This window comes from Diabrotica undecimpunctata, chromosome 2 (assembly GCF_040954645.1).
Source record: "Diabrotica undecimpunctata isolate CICGRU chromosome 2, icDiaUnde3, whole genome shotgun sequence".
NCBI lineage: Eukaryota > Metazoa > Arthropoda > Insecta > Coleoptera > Chrysomelidae > Diabrotica > Diabrotica undecimpunctata.
The window spans coordinates 152351664-152368345 of NC_092804.1; the positions used below are offsets into that span (position 1 = coordinate 152351664).

General features: G+C 32.5%; 1 protein-coding gene across 1 annotated transcript in view; it reads left to right on the plus strand.

Annotated features, from left to right (window-relative positions):
• LOC140435052 (protein turtle homolog A-like) overlaps positions 1 to 16682 on the plus strand; it is a 580999-nt gene that overhangs the window by 345418 nt on the left and 218899 nt on the right. The window lies entirely within an intron of this gene.

Consider the following 16682-nt stretch of genomic DNA (forward strand, 5'->3'; position numbering starts at 1 on the left):
GTGAGAAATATTAAACTAAGCTTGATGCGTATACTGTAAGCATTTGCATTTAAATTTTTTGGTGGATTTTGATTAAATAATATATAAAAATTCAAGCTAAAATCTATTTTTAGTTCTGAATTATATTTTTATTATTTAATGTAATAATCAATGTTATTTTGCTATTTACTGTTTTCTAAAAATATCAAATTCTGTAAAAACTTTAAAATTAAGAATAGAAACAAAACTTTACAAACGAAACAAAAAATTAAATACAAGAGGATTATATTTCAGAACCCTTTCAGTCACAGCGTCCTCCTATGAGGACATAAACTTAATAAGCATCGTATTACCGAATGGTGGCACTTAACCTTACTAAATAACATGTTTCCTATAGAAGGACAGTCTATTTAAGATGACCAATTACCAATGACATACTTAAGTACGGTTGATTACGTCAGTTTCGCGAGAACTGTCAAACTTCCATGCACGTCTAAATTTGTGATTGATTTATACGTAGAATTAAAAGTTAGTATATATATATATATATATATATATATATATATATATATATATATATATATATATATACAGATTGAACGAATTTAAAACGGAACATACAATTTAATATGTCTGTTTGAACTGCATTTGAAATAGTGGACCATATAAAACTTGGACCAAAATAAATCCATACCCGGTAATAGACATTGTATAAAATATCGTTCAACTATCTGTCTCATTTAAAGGAAAGAGGAGCTTGCCTAATAATCGGAGAGATAGAGCCGAAATTTTGAACTGATCAGTAATATGACATTTCTCTATTGGAATATATTCATTGTAACTGGGTTAAAACTTTGCCTTACAGGCGGACGCCCCTCGTGGTACAGGGATGAAGTTGTAATTTTTTTCGGAAAAATTAACGATCGATAATATGGCTGAAAATTTGCCCAGAGGAAGATCTTGGTATAACTAGACGAAATCCCAAAGGGCGGACGCGAGAGTGGATACATAAGGGGTGGCGGACAGGGGTGAAGTTGCAATTTTTTGGGGAAAAATTAACGATAAGTAATATGTCCGCCATTTTCATTGCTCATTATTTAGCCCCTTAAAACTCTAAATCCAAAAGAGCGGACAGCTGGGTTGGTACAGAGAGCCCTAAAACGGGGTCAAATGTACCACTTGCCTGCCCATTTTAGGTCTCGGTAACAATTTTCAAACTGATTTTATTATGATATTTTTATACTGATTGATTTGAAAATTTGTATGCTCACTTCTGTTACTATTCTGAAAAGCTTCAAGTAGAGTTTTCCTCAAAATTTTCCAAAAAAATTTCCGTAAATGAAAATTTTCGTAATTTTTTGAGGTAAAATCTAATTTGTAGAATTCTTTCGATTTTCTGTCAGTTATACCATGATTTTTTTCCAAAAATTATTTTCAAACGATTTTTCCGATAAGAAAAAAAAAATTTAGAAAAACTTTAAAAATTTCGTCATTTTTCTCACTCTTATTGATGTCATCACATTCATAATCTTCGTTACTTTCACTTTCAACAATATCACATTCATTATCTGCTTCATTTTCAATCACTACTTCTCGAACTGATTCTGGCATCTGAGGTCCACTAAACCATTTGAATTTATATGTTTCATCTTCACACTCCCAACCATGTTCTTCAACAATCAATTCTGTTGGTAGTTTTTTATGAGCATTTGTCCAAATATTTGAAATATAATGAGCTCGCAGTAGATGTTGGTGTAATTTATCTTGACATGGTGTTAAGCTTGAAGCATCGAAATTTTTTAATTTTTTTTTTTAAAGGCTCGTTCACATCATGCAACTTATACTGCCGGTTAAATAGTGGAAATCTGACATCGTTTACTTTTCTTTTTGGAATTGTTCTCGTCAGTCCTGTTCCTTATAAGTGACATATGAAAGTTTCAAAAACTTCATTACAATCGAAGTCAGTTTCACCAAGTTGGATAAAAGCATCTTGATACTTTATTTACATGATTACATTTAGCGCATGCGTCTAGAATTACTGATCTAAATGGAACGCGCATCATTATTATTTTAATATTTTAAAATAATAATGATGCACAATTAATGTCCAAACCGAATTTGTAAAATTATAATTAACTAATGAAAAAAAAAATTCAATCAATTTGAAAGTTAAAAAAAATATTGAAAATATCTACAAAGTAAATTTCAAAACTTAAAAAATTGATAATTCCACTATTAAATTGATTTTTATTAATAATTATTTGTAAAATGTTAAAGGAATTCTACAAATTGAATTTTACCTATTGATAAATAGAAATAGTATATTTTGTATTTGATTATTAATGTAATAATAAATCAAATTTTTCTTATATCTGAACAACTATCATCATCATCAGTAGCTCGACAACCCTTTCTGGGTCCTGGCTTGTTCTAGGATTTTCCGCCATTCTGTTCTGTTCCTTGCTTTGTTTTTCCAGTTGGTAATCTTAAGTGTTTTCAGATCTTGTTCCACTTGTTCCATGTATCTAAGTTTGGGTCTTCCCTTTGACCTTCTTCCTACTGGTGTTTGTCTCATAATATGTTTTGGTGTTTCAGTCTCCAACATTCGTTCAACATGGCCCATCCAGCGCAGACGTCCGATCTTTATGGATGTTATGATCTCGGGTTCGTTGTATGCTGTGTACAGTTCAAAGTTATATCTTCTGCGCCATATGTCATTTTCCTTTACCCCCTTATATATGTGTCTAAGGATTTTTCGTTCAATCTAAACAACTATGCAATATAAATTATTTAAATTTTTTTTTTTTATTACAATAAAAAGGTTTTTTAAATAATTTATATTGCATCTGAACAACTATGCAATATAAATTATTTAAAAACCTTTTTATTGTAATAAAAAATAAGTAAAATTACTATTTGTTATACCAAAAATATTTAATAGTTAACATTATAAAATTACTTTAATTTAATAAAATACCAAATATCAAACATTTATTCAATTAAAAATTATTTCGTAAAATATTTATATTTAAGAAAAAAATGTGATTTGTAAAGTAAATATGACTTTAGTTTGAAAAAAAAAACATTATCATAATATCATTTTAAAACTACAAAATATTTTATAAAAGATTCAGACGATGACGTAGAGTTTTATCAAATGAAGTTAAATGTGTCGATAGCAATTAAAGTAAATTGTATACTCACGCTTAATCAAGCCATTAAGAGCGATGCTGGGAATATTTATATTCCACTAAGCATCAACAATTTACCCATATAAATTACTATCTTACTTGTACTCATTGCGTCGAGTAAGGACGATAAATATGCGAAAATGGTTGCGTTTCGATTTAATTTGAGCTTCTTACCACTCCCTGACTCGACGCAATGAGTACAAGTAAGATAGTAATTTATATGGGTAAATTGTTGATGCTTAGTGGAATATAAATATTCCCAGCATCGCTCTTAATGGCTTGATTAAGCGTGAGTATACAATTTACTTTAATTGCTATCGACACATTTAACTTCATCTTTCATCACTAGATGTCTGTAGTAGCATACTCTGGTAATTATTTTGTCTATAATTGCCGAGTAGCCGGTGCGTTTTGGTTTAGTTTGAGTTTTCTTACAAGCTCTCTTTGATGACGGGAAGACCCAGAAACACGTGTCAGGGAGTGGTAAGAAGCTCAAATTAAATCGAAACGCAACCATTTTCGCATATTTATCGTCCTTACTCGACGCAATGAGTACAAGTAAGATAGTAATTTATATGGGTAAATTGTTGATGCTTAGTGGAATATAAATATTCCCAGCATCGCCCTTAATGGCTTGATTAAGCGTGAGTATACAATTTACTTTAATTGCTATCGACACATTTAACTTCATCTTTCATCACTAGATGTCTGTAGTAGCATACTCTGGTAATTATTTTGTCTATAATTGCCGAGTAGCCGGTGCGTTTTGGTTTAGTTTGAGTTTTCTTACAAGCTCTCTTTGATGACGGGAAGACCCAGAAACACGTGTCAGGGAGTGGTAAGAAGCTCAAATTAAATCGAAACGCAACCATTTTCGCATATTTATCGTCCTTACTCGACGCAATGAGTACAAGTAAGATAGTAATTTATATGGGTAAATTGTTGATGCTTAGTGGAATATAAATATTCCCAGCATCGCTCTTAATGGCTTGATTAAGCGTGAGTATACAATTTACTTTAATTGCTATCGACACATTTAACTTCATCTTTCATCACTAGATGTCTGTAGTAGCATACTCTGGTAATTATTTTGTCTATAATTGCCGAGTAGCCGGTGCGTTTTGGTTTAGTTTGAGTTTTCTTACAAGCTCTCTTTGATGACGGGAAGACCCAGAAACACGTGTCAGGGAGTGGTAAGAAGCTCAAATTAAATCGAAACGCAACCATTTTCGCATATTTATCGTCCTTACTCGACGCAATGAGTACAAGTAAGATAGTAATTTATATGGGTAAATTGTTGATGCTTAGTGGAATATAAATATTCCCAGCATCGCTCTTAATGGCTTGATTAAGCGTGAGTATACAATTTACTTTAATTGCTATCGACACATTTAACTTCATCTTTCATCACTAGATGTCTGTAGTAGCATACTCTGGTAATTATTTTGTCTATAATTGCCGAGTAGCCGGTGCGTTTTGGTTTAGTTTGAGTTTTCTTACAAGCTCTCTTTGATGACGGGAAGACCCAGAAACACGTGTCAGGGAGTGGTAAGAAGCTCAAATTAAATCGAAACGCAACCATTTTCGCATATTTATCGTCCTTACTCGACGCAATGAGTACAAGTAAGATAGTAATTTATATGGGTAAATTGTTGATGCTTAGTGGAATATAAATATTCCCAGCATCGCTCTTAATGGCTTGATTAAGCGTGAGTATACAATTTACTTTAATTGCTATCGACACATTTAACTTCATCTTTCATCACTAGATGTCTGTAGTAGCATACTCTGGTAATTATTTTGTCTATAATTGCCGAGTAGCCGGTGCGTTTTGGTTTAGTTTGAGTTTTCTTACAAGCTCTCTTTGATGACGGGAAGACCCAGAAACACGTGTCAGGGAGTGGTAAGAAGCTCAAATTAAATCGAAACGCAACCATTTTCGCATATTTATCGTCCTTACTCGACGCAATGAGTACAAGTAAGATAGTAATTTATATGGGTAAATTGTTGATGCTTAGTGGAATATAAATATTCCCAGCATCGCTCTTAATGGCTTGATTAAGCGTGAGTATACAATTTACTTTAATTGCTATCGACACATTTAACTTCATCTTTCATCACTAGATGTCTGTAGTAGCATACTCTGGTAATTATTTTGTCTATAATTGCCGAGTAGCCGGTGCGTTTTGGTTTAGTTTGAGTTTTCTTACAAGCTCTCTTTGATGACGGGAAGACCCAGAAACACGTGTCAGGGAGTGGTAAGAAGCTCAAATTAAATCGAAACGCAACCATTTTCGCATTTTTATCAAATGTTTTAGAAAAGTTTTTCTAATTTTTTTTTTCTTATCGGAAAAATCGTTTGAAAATTTTTGGAAAAAGTCATGGTATAACTTACAAAAAATCGAAAGTATTCTACAAATTAAATTTTACCTCCAAAAATTACGAAAATTTTCATTTATGGAAATTTTTTTGGAAAATTTTGAGGAAAACTCTACTAGACGCTTCTCAGAATAGTAACAGAAGTGAGCATACAACTTACAAAATTACATACAAAAAAAATGACCACTTAATGACAGCATAATAACTGCTTGTGTAGTCTAGTTTTCACAGTAATTCTAGGCAACCTATTTTTGTGGAGTTTTGACTTGTTCTTGAATGAATTCAGAATCCAGCACCCCGCTGAAGTATTGAATTTTTATAATATAATTATTTGACAACCTTTTGTTGGCCAACCACCTAGAGCGGAGTTGAGCCGAAGTACATTGATTTCGTATGTTCTGTTTTAAATTCGTTATATATATATATATATATATATATATATATATATATATATATATATATATATATATATACATAATATATATATATATATATATATATATAATATATATATATATATAATATATATGTTATATGAGAAAATATTAACCTTGAACTAGCTTAAGTTCGCCGACTTCAGATTTCATCATCCCATTCCCATAGAAACCGCTGAGCACGCATTAGAACTTTGTACGAACCGTTGGCCAATATTCATGGGAACAGCAATTCAGCACTTCATACCAAACATATAAATTACCATTCTCAGATGCCGGAACCACTTTTAGCTGCAACTTCGACCAGTCCAGTTTTTAGTCATTTTAAATTAATTTAATTTTGTACTATTATTTAATATTTAATTTGTAACAAATAAAGTTCTTTTTTAAAAAGTCAAATAAGTGATTAGTGATCTAACAATTGGCGCAAAGTCAGTAGGATCCGGTTAACGTTGCTAGAACACGTGTATACTCACTGGCAGCGGCGGATTCTCATCCCTTAACGGAACAAAGAATCTACGGAAGTCCTCACTCCTGTGACCTACGGAAGGAACACCTAGTGAAGCCCCTGGTAGCCGAGCAGAGAGAACAAGACGACCCTTAAAGAAGAAAGCATCTCCGAACAACCTCACTCCTGTGATCTACGGAAGGAACACCTAGTGAAGCCCCTGGTAGCTGAGTAGAGAGAACAAGGCGTCCCGATGTTCTTCTTTATGTAAGTGGATTTTGAATCATCTCGTTAATAATTTGTTATAATAATTTACGAAATTGACTATACTGCAAGTCAATTAATCAAGATACATAAAAAAAATACAAGTTGATTATCTAATATTTGAAATTATTGATATTGACATATTTCTTTCATACTATTTTATACTGATATTTTATTGACATATTTTTTTTACTTGCTATATTTTGGTATATTTTTCTTGATATATTTTTATTTGGTATATTTGATACATTTTTGTTGATATATTATTTGATATTTTTATATTGATACATTTTTGCCCTTTATATACCACCACATTTTTTTTTCTCCCTTATATACTGATACATTTTATATTTCTCCATACTTCTATTTTTCATTTTCGTTTAAAAATATCTCGAAAAATGCCTGAGACACGTTCCCAGACTCAACAAGAAATCGAACCATACAAGCTTTCGGAAATATTTTCTATTATCCCAGAATTTGAAGGCGATCCGATTTCTCTTTCTACATTTTTAGATGCGTGCGACTGTGCTTTTAAAATGGCCACAGGCGATCAGCGCGTTCTATTAACGATTCACGTAAAAAATAAACTCAAAGGTAAAGCTGCACAGCTTATTAATTCTAGAAAACCAATTTCTTATACAGAAATAAAACAATTACTAAATCTACATTTCGGAGACAGTAGAGACCTGACCTCCTTAATACAAGACTTACAAAGACTAAGACAACTATCTAACGAATCTCCTCTAACTTTCTTTAACCGTTTACAAGTTCTGAATGCAAAAATGCACGCCTCGATCCAAGTAGCAAATTTATCCCCAGATCAAAAAACTGCCCAATGTGACCTAATCGATACCATGGCCCTAAACACACTTTTAACCGGTTTAGAACCTCGTCTAGGACAAATTATTAGGGCTAGTAATCCAAAAGATCTCATTGAAGCAAGCAATCGTATTAGACGCGAACTTCAATTGTCATATTTTGAAGAACAAAAATCTAATTCTAGATCAACTATTCCTAAATCCTCTCAACCAATGAGAAGACCCTCATCTCAGTTTACAAAATGTACAAATTGTGGCCGCATTGGTCATCTAAATAGTGAATGCCGCTCTTCACGTTTCGTACAGCCAAACCAAACTTTTTCTAGGCCACACGGTTACCAAAACCAATATAATAATGGACCTAACAACTATCAAAACAATCAGAACCCTAATAGGAATCAATATTCCTCCAACAATCCAAATTTCAACCAACAGAGACCTTCCTTTTCATCTCAAAATCAAAATCAAAATCGTCCATCTGTTATTCAAAGAAACCCGAACTTCCAAAGAGCACATGTTTTAAACGAATACCCTGATGAAATGACGACTAACTATTATACAGACGAATACTATACAGATAATTATTATAATACCGATAATTATGAAAACTATGAAACAGATTATTATACAGAAAATAATCCACAAACTGATAACATTTACGAAACCAATAACACACAAAATTATCAGGATTTTCTTTCACTTCAGAATCAAAATCATCCTCCCAATCATACGAACCCCTCAACGGATATTACGAATATCCAAGAACAAATCCAAGCACTCAACTTAGACAACTTTCATCCGGATCTCAATTTTCCCGAACAGACATTCATGTAACCCCATTTCATACAATGAGTTCCAAAAATTTATATTACATTAACGATGCTACCAACACTTTTAAACTTTTAATCGACACAGGTGCTGGAATCACTGTTTTCAAAGAAAACACAGCACGCAATTATCATAATAGATTTCCTGAAAACGTTACTATTCAAGGTATAACCGATCAAAAATTGTTAATAACAGAATCTGTCCTGATTCCCTTCACTGACAATAATCCTCACAAAGTCTTTATTTTCAATTTAGACATTGATTTCGATGGCATAATAGGCCTAGACTTTCTAGATCATTATGAATGCGTAATAGATCTCAAATCCCGACAGTTGCATACAAATTTTAAAACTGTCACCCTTCACAAAGTAGGACACGAGACAAACACACCTCCTAAAGACAAAACACCGACACACCCTACAGAAATAAGACAAAACGAACCTAAAATAAAAATTAAATCAGATTCTAAACAGGAATCAAATTTAAAATATCAAAACCCTATAAATGAAAAATATACTATCGTAAAAAACCGAGATCAAGACAAAAATCTTGAAAGACCAGAGAGAAAACGAATAAAAGGAAAAAACAGAATTACCATTGACAGCCGGACCGAACAAATATGCAGACTAAAATGCAACTTATCAAATACAGATGCCATATTATCAGCTCAAGAAATAGAAAAAGTTAGATTACCTCATGCATTAGTCCATGTAGATGAAAATGGAGAATTCTTAACTTCCGTACTAAATGCTAATGCTATGCCGAAGACAATCGAATTTTCAGACATTTCAATCGAACCTTTCAAAAATTCGGAGACAATCCTATCCTACAACGGAAATGATTTTGAAGAACCCGTAGTAGATAGAACACGAATAATTAAAGAACAACTAAGAATTGATCATCTAAATTGCGAAGAACAAGAACTAATTCTAGATATATGTACTGAATACGCAGATATATTTTATGTCGAAGGCGACAAACTGACCTTCACAAACGAAATTAAGCACAAAATCGAAACAAACAACGCTAAACCTATCTTCACTAAATCCTATAGATATCCTCAAATACATAAGGAAGAGGTAAAGACGCAAATTAATAAAATGTTAGAAGAAGGAATAATCCAGAAAAGTGTCTCGCCCTGGTCGAGTCCAGTCTGGGTCGTACCGAAGAAATTAGATGCGTCAGGAAAACAAAAATGGCGAGTTGTTATTGATTATCGAAAACTCAACGAACTCACAGTACAAGACCGTTATCCTCTACCACAAATATCAGAACTATTGGACCAACTAGGAAGATGCCAATACTTCACAACACTAGATTTAGCGTCTGGATTTCACCAGATTGAAATCGAGCCACAAGACATCCAGAAAACGGCCTTTTCCGTCGAAAATGGACATTACGAATTTGTTCGCATGCCATTCGGACTAATGAATGCTCCATCTACTTTCCAGAGAGTAATGGACAACATCCTCTTAGGAATACAAAACGAAAGATGCTTAGTGTATATGGATGACATAATTATCTATTCACCCACTATTCATGATCACATGTCACGACTAACAGAAGTTTTTAAAAGGTTACGAAAAGCAAATTTAAAAATACAGCCAGACAAGTGCGAATTTTTAAGAAAAGAAGTAGCATATTTGGGCCACCTTGTAACAGAAAATGGTGTAAAAACAAATCCAGTTAAAATATCTTGCATCAAAAACTTCCCGGAACCAAAGAACACCAAAGAAATAAAATCATTCTTAGGCTTAGCCGGTTACTATAGAAGATTTATTCCAAATTTTGCCAAAATTTCTAAACCACTTACGAAACTACTTCAGAAAGACGTACCTTTTATTTTTAATTCTGATTGCAAAGAAGCCTTTAACGAACTCAAAAATATTTTAACTTCGGATCCAATACTTATATATCCCAATTTTGAGGAACCATTTTTACTAACAACTGACGCTAGTGCATTCGCGATTGGAGCTGTTCTATCACAAGGCCCTATTGGAAAAGATTTACCCATAGCTTATGCCTCCAGAACATTATGCGGTGCCGAAACAAAATATTCGACGATAGAGAGAGAACTATTAGCTATCGTATGGGCAGTCAAACATTTTAGACCATATCTTTTTGGCCGAAAATTCACCCTGATTACCGATCATCGACCCCTTACATGGCTTTTCTCGATAAAAGATCCCGGAAGCCGATTAGCGCGTTGGCGCCTAAAACTCGAAGAATACAATTATAAAATAGAACATCGCGCAGGAAAAATAAACAGAAATGCAGATGCCCTCTCAAGGATAAAGATTAACCATTTCAAGGATTGTGCAAACTTTCAATCAAAAATTTCATTACATGCATCGAATGAAGATGATACGGAAACTCAAGAAAACGAAGACGACGATGAAGAAAATATAGAAGTAATGTCCGAAGAACTTGACAAGTTTATCGAACTGTATAGAACAAAGTCAATAATCGATTATTCTAAAATTGAAACATCGAATACGGACTTATTAGACAAATCCAACAAAAATATTGTTACATTTTTTTGGCAAAATAAACTTGAAGAACTTCACGAGAAAATAATGAATGACATATTCGAAGAAAACATGGAATATAGTAACCGAAGAATTAATATTGTACACAGCAAAACTGTAAAAGATCGAAAATATTTTATTATACCATTACCGTTTGATCCCGAACGAGTAATATCACACTTGTTTCTTGTACTTTTTGCAAATAAAGATCAATTCGATGAATCAAAAATATATTGCGTCGAAAATAATCTCGAACTACCTATCCTAGAGATATTTTCTTATATTTTTGCTGACAAAGAATTAAAATTAAGAATCTGTCAAAATATAATTAAAACAGCCAGCGAAGACGAAATCCCTCAAATTTTAGATCATTACCATTGCGGTAAAAACAACTTACATCGAGGAATAAACGAAACTGTCAGAAGAATAAAGCAGAAATACAATTGGAAGAATTTAACAAAAGATGTAGAGAAATTTGTAAAAGCATGTGAAATTTGCCAAAAAGTTAAGATTTGCAGGAAAAACTTAAGTGGACCACTAGTCATAACAGAAACTCCAAAAACACCATTCGAAAGAATAAATATGGATATATTCGAATACCCTACTAGGAACTACGCTTTAACTATTCGTGACGAATTGACAAAATTCACGCAAGCCTATCCTTTGGAAGACAAAAAGGCAGTAACAGTAGTCAAGACACTCCTACTCTTTTTTCAACACTATGGAACACCACTAAGAATTCATTGTGACTGCGGTCGAGAATTCGAGAATGCTATAATCAAAGATCTATGCGAATTATACGACATTAAGCTAACATTTTCTAGCGTTAACCATCCACAATCTAATGGATCTATAGAAAGGTTTCATGCCACACTCTCAGAAATGATTAGAGCAAATCAAGCCGAGAACCCAAACGATCGTCCCTTTACTATACTTCCTTATGCAATAATATGCTATAACAACACAAAGAATAAGACCCACGGTTTCACACCATATGAACTTATATTTGGGCACACTGCAGGCCGACCACCAGAAACTCTATACAATCAAAAAACACTAATGAGTAAATATATTCGAGACCTGAATAACCGCATGGAATATTTTTACAAAGTAGCCAGAGCAAAAACAGAAAGACAGAAAGAAAAGGCGAAAGTAAAATTTGACGAGAATATTTCAGAACGAAGACCTGATTTTAAAATTGGTGACAAAGTTTACGTAAAAGAATCACAAATTAAATCAAAATCGGATAATCTTTTTAATGGACCTTTCGAAATTCAAGAAGTTTTTACAAATTCCGCAATTATCCTTAACCCCAAAACTAACCAAACCTCTAAAGTAAATTTTGACAGACTCAAACCTTATTTTGAATAATTTTCCTTTACAGATTCTATGGACTCCTTCCTATCGTCCAATCCCAAATTCTCCTCACTCCAATTAATAACACAATTGGAATATTTTTTCATGAAAAAGGAACTATACGAATATCTAATGACAAATGGACTTTACTTGTTTACAAAGAATTATTACCTATCAAAACTACAATATCCAATAATGACAGAATTTTGGAAAACCTGTTAGAAAAATTTATTAACGTGGATACACCGAGAAAACTTGCCTTTCAAGCCGAAGTACAGACACATTTTAGTCTGCTAAAACAAATCTCAAACTCCGTTAATTTAAAATATAAAGAAATAACCTCTGACACAGTACCTTATAATAAACGCCTAAAACGCGGTTTAGTAAATGGTATTGGAACAATCTGGAAATCTATTACTGGAAATTTAGACGCCTCTGATGGCGAATACTTTAATAAATGTATAAATAAGATAAATTCCGATGAAACTCAAATTGAAAATCTCCTAAAAAATCAAATATCTGTTACCACTTCAGTTATAAGAACTTTCAACACTACAATTCAAAAATTGCAAATAGACGAAGAAACTTTTAACAAAGACTTAAAAACTATCGAGACTACACTTCTGGACATTAATAATGACATATCCTTTTACCAAGCACAATTACAAATACTAGATTTATGTGAGTCCTTAATGGAAAGCTACGTATTTTTAGAAAATTATTTAAATGATATACTAAATTCTATAACATTCTCTCGCCTGCAAATTCTACATAGTTCTATTATTACGCCCATAGACTTAATGGACGCATTAAAAGAAATCTCACAGTCATTACAAAATAACGTATTGCCTCTACCCACTTATATGTCAAATATAGCTCAGTATATTGACATAATAAAACTGCAAGCTTATCAGCTTGATTCAAAAATTGTTTTCGTTCTCGAAATTCCGTTAGTTGATCCCGAAATATTCACCTTGTATCAATTATATTCAATACCAATATTAGATAATCAAACTGGTTTTCATCATATACTTTCAACTGTTCATAAATACATAGCGCGAGATGATGATTCAATTTCATATGTCTTACCCATGGACACCGAAAAATGCAAACAAATCAGTCAAAACCAAAGAATGTGTACAGACATTCTTCCGTATCCCATAGACACAGATGCTATATGTGAAGCCCAGCTTTTGAAACCTCTTAGCAACTTACCAAAAACTTGCCAGATGTCCATGCTCTTGGCACAAGGTTACAATGTACAAGAAATTGATCGAAATTTATGGTTACTAACCATTTCCGATCCATTACCAGTAACAATCAAATGTGCAAGAAAAGACGTCACTACACAAATAATCAAAACAAATTCAATCTTAAGATTAATTCCCGAATGTATTGCATTCATCGGCAGTACCAGAATTCATGCTAGAGACCAAATTGAGAAATATACAAATATCACGTATAGAAGTCACCCAGTTAACGTACCCTACAGATGCTGTGACCATTTTGAGACAAAGAGTCACCTATCAAAATTGAAACCACTTAAACTCAGTAAGATCAACGTAGATGACTTAAATATTGCACAACACAAATTGGACCAATATTCAGAAGAACTGGACCATATTATGAGCCAATCATTCATTGAGGAACATCTACCCTTATTCACTATATCAACCTTATCCCTGATTATTATCCTAGTTATCTTATACCTTTTCTGAAAATACCGAACCAAAATATTCCCAAAAATTGCAATCTCCTTGTCCCAGGATCAGCGTCCAACTTCATTACCACGCAGAAATTCCATTAGACAGAAACTTCAGGGCTTAGCCTCCTTCAGAAGAAGACCCAATGTCCAACAAGAAAGCGAAGCAGAAACACCAATTACTCTGTAAAAGTCAAAGCAATGGCATTGACTTTTCACTAATAAGGGGAGCTGTTATATGAGAAAATATTAACCTTGAACTAGCTTAAGTTCGCCGACTTCAGATTTCATCATCCCATTCCCATAGAAACCGCTGAGCACGCATTAGAACTTTGTACGAACCGTTGGCCAATATTCATGGGAACAGCAATTCAGCACTTCATACCAAACATATAAATTACCATTCTCAGATGCCGGAACCACTTTTAGCTGCAACTTCGACCAGTCCAGTTTTTAGTCATTTTAAATTAATTTAATTTTGTACTATTATTTAATATTTAATTTGTAACAAATAAAGTTCTTTTTTAAAAAGTCAAATAAGTGATTAGTGATCTAACATATATATATATATATATATATATATATATATATATATATATATATATATATATATATATATATATATATATATATTATATTCAATTAATTTGATTGTAAAATTGTAACTAGAAGTTTAATAATGTATGCTTTTTATTTAAATACACACTTAGCGTTCTTGTAAACTGTGTATATTTTTTTTACATCAATGTCCTTCAGGGAGGACAAACTTTAATCAAGTTTTGATTTCTAATTTACTTTGCCTTAATCATCTGTTCATATTCGACTTTTTGTAAATTTAAGGAGTTGTTAAAGATGTCATAAAGTAAGAAGATTGGTCATCACGAAATGGTTTGATAATTAACCACCAGTGATTGTTGCATCTATCTTTGTTGGTTTAGGACAACTGGGTGATTGTCAAAAATGGTACAAAAATAATAAATATTGATGTACTTTAATCCGAGACTAAAACTGAAACATGAGAGGAGTTGATAAGCTAGTTTTTTTGCTTTGGGATAATTCAATATATTTCCATGTATTTCCTTTTGGGATAATTCAATATACATACTTTAGTTTTTAACTTTTTTCTTGCGGTTTTACTGTGACCAACTAAAGTAACCTTGTCGTTGTAGAAGGATATTCAACAAATCAAAAACCCAAAGGGCTATGCCAAATTCTGTATTTTTGAAATCTTAAAAAAAAATAATATAAAAAAACTGTCAAGTTTTAGATTTTTATTTGTATATTTCTTGTACAAAACTTGTCTTGTTTCTTGGATTAAACAAAACCATACACTTGGGCTAAATAAAAACATTCTCGTTTGGAGTAATTGTATATCATTTTTTTATTGGCATTATGCTTTTTCTTTGCCAATAAATCCTTCAAATTAATTTAATCACTTTTTTTTATAATTATATTGTCTCATAGGCACATAGCTCACAAACTTTTTGAAAGTTCCACGACTTTTCGCAATAAGCATCCAGCTTGACTTCTTTTTGTTCTTTGTTTTAGTTCAGGCGAGACACTTAAATCTTTGCCACTTGGTCATAAGACCTATTTACCATGCAGTGTTTTTTTCTATTAAACTTCAATAAGTCCGGTGGCTTTAACGACGGCCAACATTTACGTCATCGGTAGTTTTAGGATCTCTTTTGATTCAATTCTCACTTTATTAGTAAATTCCTGAATTCCAAAATTATATATTACAAGTGATATAAGGCAGAATGGTATAGAATTGAAATGGTATAGAATGTGTATGGAAGTATCTTCTTCCATTCCGCATTATCTGCACCATGGTTCATTTACCTTACCTACTTTTTACAGATGTTTTCTTAAACGGTAATGCCGTCACTATTTTAGTAACCGTTTTAATCTCTAGTTTATTCAGTTTCATCAAATTATCCGACAGTTTTTATCAATTCTCTGGATTACTTTCCTAGTCTGTATTTGCCCTTGAGTGGCTTTCCATTCCGTTTGATGATTTCTTTTAACTACTTCTAAACCTCGTTTTTTTTTCTCATCATCTTTGGTTATGCCATACAATGATTCTGGACTTCCAAAGCTACAAATGTTTATTTTGAGTCTTATTTTGCCAACAAATCTGCTCATTTATTTTCATACATCACTTTATAACCCCCATATTAAAAACACTACACTTTGCATTGTCGTTTGCGATATCGTTTGGGACATCTTTGTAGTTTTTTATCAGCTTTGATTTGGTGAGCGGCCAAAACAGCCGCTTGAGTATTAGTATAAATGTTGATTATTCTTTGCTTTGGGGTATCCCATAATTTTATATATCAAAGTAAAAACTTCAGCCTGGAACGAAGTTGTATATTGACATAGGTTGTAAATTTGCTAAAATTACATATTTACATAAAGACTCCTGATCCAGTAGGAGGGTAGTTGTAGGATGGGTAATTTTAGATACATTGTAAACTATATAAGTCTCCGTTAATAATTGAAACTTTTTGTTCTCTATATGGTCTCGTCGTATTTTGTTCTCGTCTTTAGTTCCAGAACACTCGCCGTACTCCTTTCTAATACTCTTTACTCTTGTACTTCCATTGTTTATTAACATTAGAGCTGAAAATGGAAAGGATTCTAAATGAAGATATAAATTTTATAGATTATCTGTTCCAACTTATAGCTGGCATATACATGAACGAGTAAAAAATTATAATCCGTTAAAATGGTGGTACTCGTAAAATATCGCCAC